We start from the raw sequence: 6,755 nt of genomic DNA, 5'->3' as shown, positions 1-6,755 counted from the left end.
TCATGTACTGGCGATTGTAGTTTAATATTTAAAGGTATCATTTCGTTTTTACCATCATTTATTGCTTTAATTATTATATTAATAATAAAATTAATGGAATTTTAAGAACATGACATAAAACATGAAACATACATTTAAAATGGTTAGAAAAACTGACTTTATAAAAGGTAAAAACATGTACTTGTAAATCAATTTAAGGGGGCAAATATTGTCCCTTAAATGGAAAAGGTGTGACAGCAGTCTAAACAGAAGAGAGGGGCTACGCAGAAGGATGTTTAAAGCCTCAGTGGGTATGCCACTGTAAAAAGTTTGGGAACCACTGATCTAAAGCATACGGAGGCTCCTTACTAGTGCAGCATCCGCTTAGGGCTCCAAGTGCTCTTTTGTGTGGTTAAGCCATGTATGACTTATCTGATTGGTCCAAGTGGGAAATATCAGCGAGTACAGCACAGAAGCTAAATGAGGCCATTGGAGAGATGCTGTGCTGGATTTTGATGCATCTCACGACCACAGGGGGAGATGTACGTATCTAATGACTATATAGCATTAGGTTGATGGTACAGCCCAAATCACAGTAGGAATCGCACAGGTGGCTCACATATGCACATGTACGCATCTACACAACATATATGTGGGCCATGAGTGTGCGAACGCACATAGATGCACACGCCCTGAGATGTAATTACAGTTCAGGGGAGCCTCTAAAAACAGCAAGTCTGATCCAAACCTTAAGTATACTTCAACAGTCTTATGTACTAAATATACCACATCAGCTAGAAATTAAAGTGAACACTCTCTGTGAGCATATGGTACAGCAAGGGTCCACATATGTGAATGTTGTTGATATTCCACAACTTGCCTTGTCATTTGTTTATGTGGTTTCCTGACTGACAATATTAGCGAGTTTTCAAATGCTGAGTGATGGCGTTGCTATGTTTCACTCACTTTCTTTTAAATCTGAAGGCTTTTTCTTTATGAGCTATTTTATTTAAAACTAACCTTTGTCTGATCAAGGTGCATTTGTACTATTGCTTTTACCTCTGAAAAGAATGTAAAATGCAGACGCAAGAAAGTAAACAGTGAAAAACATGAATTCATAACCAAAATACTGTATTACACTATGTCTAATCCAATGCACTGAAGTCGACTGCGAATTAGAGAATTATTATTCATTATTTATTCTCTCTCCCATAATTCCCAGAAAAAAATGGTTTCTCCATCCTCCATATTCAAGTTTGTTATACTCTTCTACATATTAACTCAACACACACCAGCTGCTGTAACTTACAAATCATTCATTCTGGAGATGAGATGTCAGCCAGAACTGAAGGTATAAAGCAGTATCAAATAGGAATGAGATTACGGCAGTTTTAATTATCAAAACGCACAGGTGTGCGAGTGTGTTTGAGCGTGCACATTCCCTTTACGGACGTTCTGCATGCAGTAAATCAATCTCCAGTTTCCTAACACCATCAGAATTTTTTACCGCTTGAGCTACGAGCAAAACGGCTTGAAATATTAATATTATGTGCTGTATGGTGAAAGCAAATCAGCTGGATGAGAGTGCCAACAGCAATTTGTATTCTCCAGTTAAAATGATCTATTCAGAACACTAACCTTAAGTACTGGGGGAAGGAGAGTTGAGCGGCTGCTACTGGGGGTGACCTGTGGTGACCCTTTTAACACAATGACCTCACCTCTGGCTTCTTTGTCAGCACATTGTTGGAGCTTACAGATGACCTCATTCGCCCTGGGAAAACCATTGATCAGGTCTGATGTCCTTGGGGCCGGTGCACACTTGAAATTCTACCTTGAATAGGGCACTTCACTTGAGATACAAATACAAAAGTCTCAAAAAAAAAAAAAAAAAAAAACTATAGACATAATGATGTGGAGCTTTAAAAATATCAGGCTCTAAAAAATACACTCTATGTTGCTCAGTCATCTCTTTTGCTGTGGTCAAAGAAAGCCATGACTGATCAGGGGTCAGATTAAAACAGGTGAAACAAGGGTCACAAGCCAACAAAAGATGAAAAATTGGTGGACAATCTGGATGTTTGACCCCCTTTTTTTTAAAGTAATTAGTAGACATTTTTTATGTTTTTAGACATATGACCCTTTTTTAAGCAAACGGAACACATTTTTCATCTTTTTTGACCTTTGACCTCCCTTTTTTACAATTGGTAAACATTTTTCATCTTTTCAACTTTTGACCGCATTGTAAAGTAACTGATGAACATTTTTCATCTTTTTGGACTTTTGACCTCCATTTTTTAAGCAGAGGAACAGTAGAGATCAGATCATGCTTTGTTATCAGGGACAATGACAGACCCCTTGCTCTTAAAAACAATGAATTGCGTGAAAAGTAATGCAGCTGCTCTGTTTTTTGATCATAAAACGTTTATAAGAGCATCTAAAATAAGGTAATGAGAGTTGCTTTCGACAAGAAAGGCAATTACTGGCAAATGCAGAAGCCACATGTCATTCAATTATTTTTAGAGTTTAATTTACCAAAAGAGCCATAAGGGAGCTGACTTTAAAAGCACCATCTTATTCTGATCTCATTTTGTTTCACCTTGCAGGGAGATGTAGTCATCAACTCCTAGCATATCTATTCCCAAGTGTGTGATGTGTTTGCTCCCATTCTGCCTGGCCTCGCGTTCACTGCAAACCTTTTCCCTCAGCTCAGCGCAAAATTTTCCAAAATAAAATAGCAAAATTTCATCCTAATGAGCCATTTGCTTTCTGTTCTTCTTCCGCACCTTGTATTCAGTCCAAGACATCTTGCACATCAAAGCTGAGACCCCTCATTGTGTGTCTTTAAAAAAAAAAAAGAAAGAGAAATAGAGGTCACAATGTCAGGCCTAGGGCACCAATGTGGCCTCCCACATGCCTGGACTCCACAGAAAGCAAGTTTATAAATCACGTCATCAACACAGATGATACAGACTAATGTATATTTTCAGAACGTGCAAAAATATGCGTGCGCATTGCTTGTACTTCCGTTTGGGGTTGAGGTTTGAAGAGCCCTTATTAAATCACCACATTTACATCCGTTCATATACTTCATTGCAAACCAAATAAGAACAGACCAGTTTTAAAAAACGGATACATTCCCTTTTCTGTAAGTTCCAATAGAGATGGAAACCACAACATATCTTATGCATGTCCTGAAGAGACAGCTGCGGTCTGGGCGTGGAGCCACGGCCACATGTGCTCTGCTGTCACCACGGTCATGTGGTGAAACAAATAAAAGGAGTCAAAGCAAATGTTTAAAGAACCAGACAGAAAATAAATGTCCAAAAAAATAAAGAAAACCATAACTAAAAAATATGACAAAGAATGATGCGGTGATTCCTTTAGGGCTAGGTAAAAATTTCGTCTTTCCAATTAATTAATTTTAATCTTAATTAATAATCTTCATTTGAATGTTCCTGATCTCAATTCTTAAAGGTCCCGTTTTTCGTGTTTTTTTGAAGCTTTGATTGTGTTTATAGTGTGCAATATAACATGTGTTCATGTTTCGCGTGTAAAAAAAAAAAAACAGTATTTTTCACATAATTTACTTATCTGTATACCGCTGTTTCCACTGTCATAAAAACGGGCTGATGACTTCCTTGTTCTATGAAGTCCCTCCTTCAGAAATAAGTAACGAGTTCTGATTGTGCCAGCGGTTCCTGTGTTGTGATTCGGCAGCTCTGAGCGCACCGTGCCCGGAAAAGTCACGCCTCTTTCCATAACGTGGAGATGAATGCGCTCAGTGTTATTGTAAACATGTCTTTAATTTTACCCTATCAATTTGAGCCGGAATCAGACCCGGTGATTGGACTGCGGGATGAAAATAACAGCGTTTCGACGACATGGCGACAAACACACTCTACAAACGCAACTCTTGTGTATTCCTGTGGGCGGAGGTTAGTCAAAAAACTGTTTTAGTGACGTCATTAAAGAAGGAAGTAGAGGGATGTAGTCCAAACTGGCCGTTCGATGTAGGCGACTTCTGTTAAATAAAATATCTCGCTTGGCATTGAACTTTGAGCTTTAAAATTTTACAGATTTTATTTATACTCTAACAACAACATTACACACTAACTAAAGTTTGAAACATGGGATCACGAAGAACGGGACCTTTAAAATCCCAAAAGCAATCTTTTACTCTATGAATATATTCAGTGGCTGTGAGAAAATATCACTGAACAAATGACTCTAATAAGCCTGTCACTTCCTTTTTTGAACTAAAAACAACAAGGATTCCCAAAACGATTTATTTGTATGAGCCACTTTTTTAATGAAAAGTTCAAAAACAAGTTACTTTGTTGCTTTTATCCATTTCTACATCAAGTTGTGTATTGCATCAACTAAAAAAAAAAAAAATAAAGAGCAAAATGGTCTTAATCCAAACATTTTTTTTTCATATTCAGTGTTCATTTTCCAAATTGTGAAATACCCTGAAACAAAGTTTTTTTAACAGAATTAGAAGAGAGAGATTTTTTTTTTCATCTGTAACCTTAAAAAAACATTTTCTTAATGAATATCTAAATCAACTTGAATTGACAGCTTGTAAATAAAAATTGTTTTGAATCAGGAAATCTGTATTGATTACCAGCACTTTTCATATTTTAAGGCCTTCAAAGCTGCCCTGAGTAGAAATACAGCAACAGCAAGGAGATGTCTACTAAGTACAAACAGCAATGTGTCTGTCTCAGCTGAACACTTCTGATCGAATCACCTGAGATGGATCTTAATGTTGAGTGTTAATGGGGCCTATCATTTTTTCTCCATCCTTAATGTACCTTTCAAACTCTCTATCCAATTTCGTCCCTATCTTCTAAAGTCCTCCCTACGTCCCCTTAAGTTCTAAAATACAAGACTTAGTATTTCTCCTCATTATGACCAACGACCTGAAACTCTAAGGCTGCAACAACTACAATCTCCCATCATCTAAATGAATCCAATTTTTTGCTTGACAGCACACAGCGTGCATACATCTATCTCCCCTTAAAATCATCTGACATTAATACAAGTTAACAAAGGCTCGTCTATTAAGGTGGCAACAGCAGCGACACTTTGCCGGTGGAGCAGGTTGAATTATTGAACAGGGAAAATGACTTACAACTGCAGTGAAGTGGATTCCTACCTCCAGCCAGCATCTGTTAATGCAATAACAAGCGACAACGACCGTTTCCTGCAGGCGAGTGCTGGGTATGATAATTTGATGTAGAGCATCATATGTTTTGAGAACGTCCGTTTAATTGACTTTACTAGATGAGAGACATTAATTCATGTCATCCATTAACTAGCTTAAATGATCTTTTAAAAGGTGATATATCTTCCTGTGCCCTTTAGCAGATTTGTGCGGCCCGTTCTCCGCCGCTGCATCGACCCACCGGGGTATTTGTCCAGAATGTCTGCTCTTGTTGGGAATAATCATTGCATTCCCTCGGAAAGTTCCTGTGTGGTACAATCGTCCTTTAGCCCTCGGAGGACCGTGTCGGGCCCAGCTTCGATCTGGTTAGCATTCCCGTTTGCGTGAGGGCCAAAGTTTAAATGTCAATGGCGTATCTGCATGCCGGTAAGGCGACCCGCCAGATATATGCAACTGACAGATGGTGAAGACATGCTGTAATGCCAACTGGTACACTGGTGTTATGTATGCTGATTTGATGTAGCCTACTGATAGGACCGTAAGAGGAAGATGCAATCAGATTATTTTGACACCAATAAGGTTAAGTTTAAATGTCAATGTGTTATTGGTATGGAAATGGAAAAAGTATTTTTGTTACACCAGAGCATTCAATTAAAATCTACTGCCTGAATTAAGTGAAACGCTATCAGAGAGCCTAGTAACTGCCAGTGGGAGTTTTTCTGAAAAGGACTAATCAATACGAGTTCTCTTTAGAGAACCGTCATATATAAGACCTGTTAAAGTTCACTTGGTCTTGATACTCAAGAACTGATAATATCAGAAATGTGATGGTCATTCAGCATTGAAAGAGTGAGAAAAGCTGCAAACACCTTCTAGAAAAAATTTTCAATGGATTGATCTAATAACCATATTAAGTCAAGAAACAATAAAAATAACTTTAAAAGAGAAACCCATTATAGATCTTCCAGCCTTAATTAAAAGTTCACACCCAAGTTAAGGCAATGTGATGTTAAAAACATACACCTTTCAAAAAATTAGAGCCTAGGCAGGTGTCTGCCGATCATACCAGCAGCAGTCTGTCAAGTTTAATTCCAGTTTCACTTGGTTAATTATCGGTAATTATTTGGCAGTATGATACACGCTCCAAACCACTGATTCGAAACAAAATATTCGTAAAACTTCGAAGCTTCATGAAGCAGTGTTTTGAATTCACCCATCACTAGATATTGTTGAATAAAGTTGTTATTTTGTTTTTTTGGCACACAAAAAGTATTCTCGTCGCTTCATAACATGAATTAGTCCACATTCAAATAAAATTTTCCTGATAATTTACTCACTCCCATGTCATCCAAGATGTTCATGTCTTTCTTTCTTCAGTTGAAAAGAAATTAAGGTTTTTGATGCAAACATTCCAGGATTATTCTCCTTATAGTGGCCTTCAATGGCCTCCAAACAGTTGAAGGTCAAAATTACAGTTTCAGTGCAGCTTCAAAGGGCTTTAAACGATACCAGACGAGGAATAAGGGTCTTATCTAGCGAAACGATCGGCCATTTTTGAAAAAGATACAACTGTATATGCTTTATAAACACAAATGTTCACCTTACACAT

General features: G+C 37.7%; 1 protein-coding gene across 16 annotated transcripts in view; it reads right to left on the bottom strand.

Moving 5' to 3' along the window:
- The window catches only part of macrod2 (mono-ADP ribosylhydrolase 2), a 634,638-nt gene that overhangs the window by 534,364 nt on the left and 93,519 nt on the right, over nucleotides 1–6,755 (bottom strand). The gene's annotated exons all lie outside the window — the stretch shown is intronic.

Source organism: Megalobrama amblycephala, linkage group LG10 (genome assembly GCF_018812025.1).
Source record: "Megalobrama amblycephala isolate DHTTF-2021 linkage group LG10, ASM1881202v1, whole genome shotgun sequence".
NCBI classification, from domain to species: domain Eukaryota; kingdom Metazoa; phylum Chordata; class Actinopteri; order Cypriniformes; family Xenocyprididae; genus Megalobrama; species Megalobrama amblycephala.
Note: the sequence above shows the minus strand (reverse complement) of the source record. Positions and strands in the feature narration are given on the sequence as shown.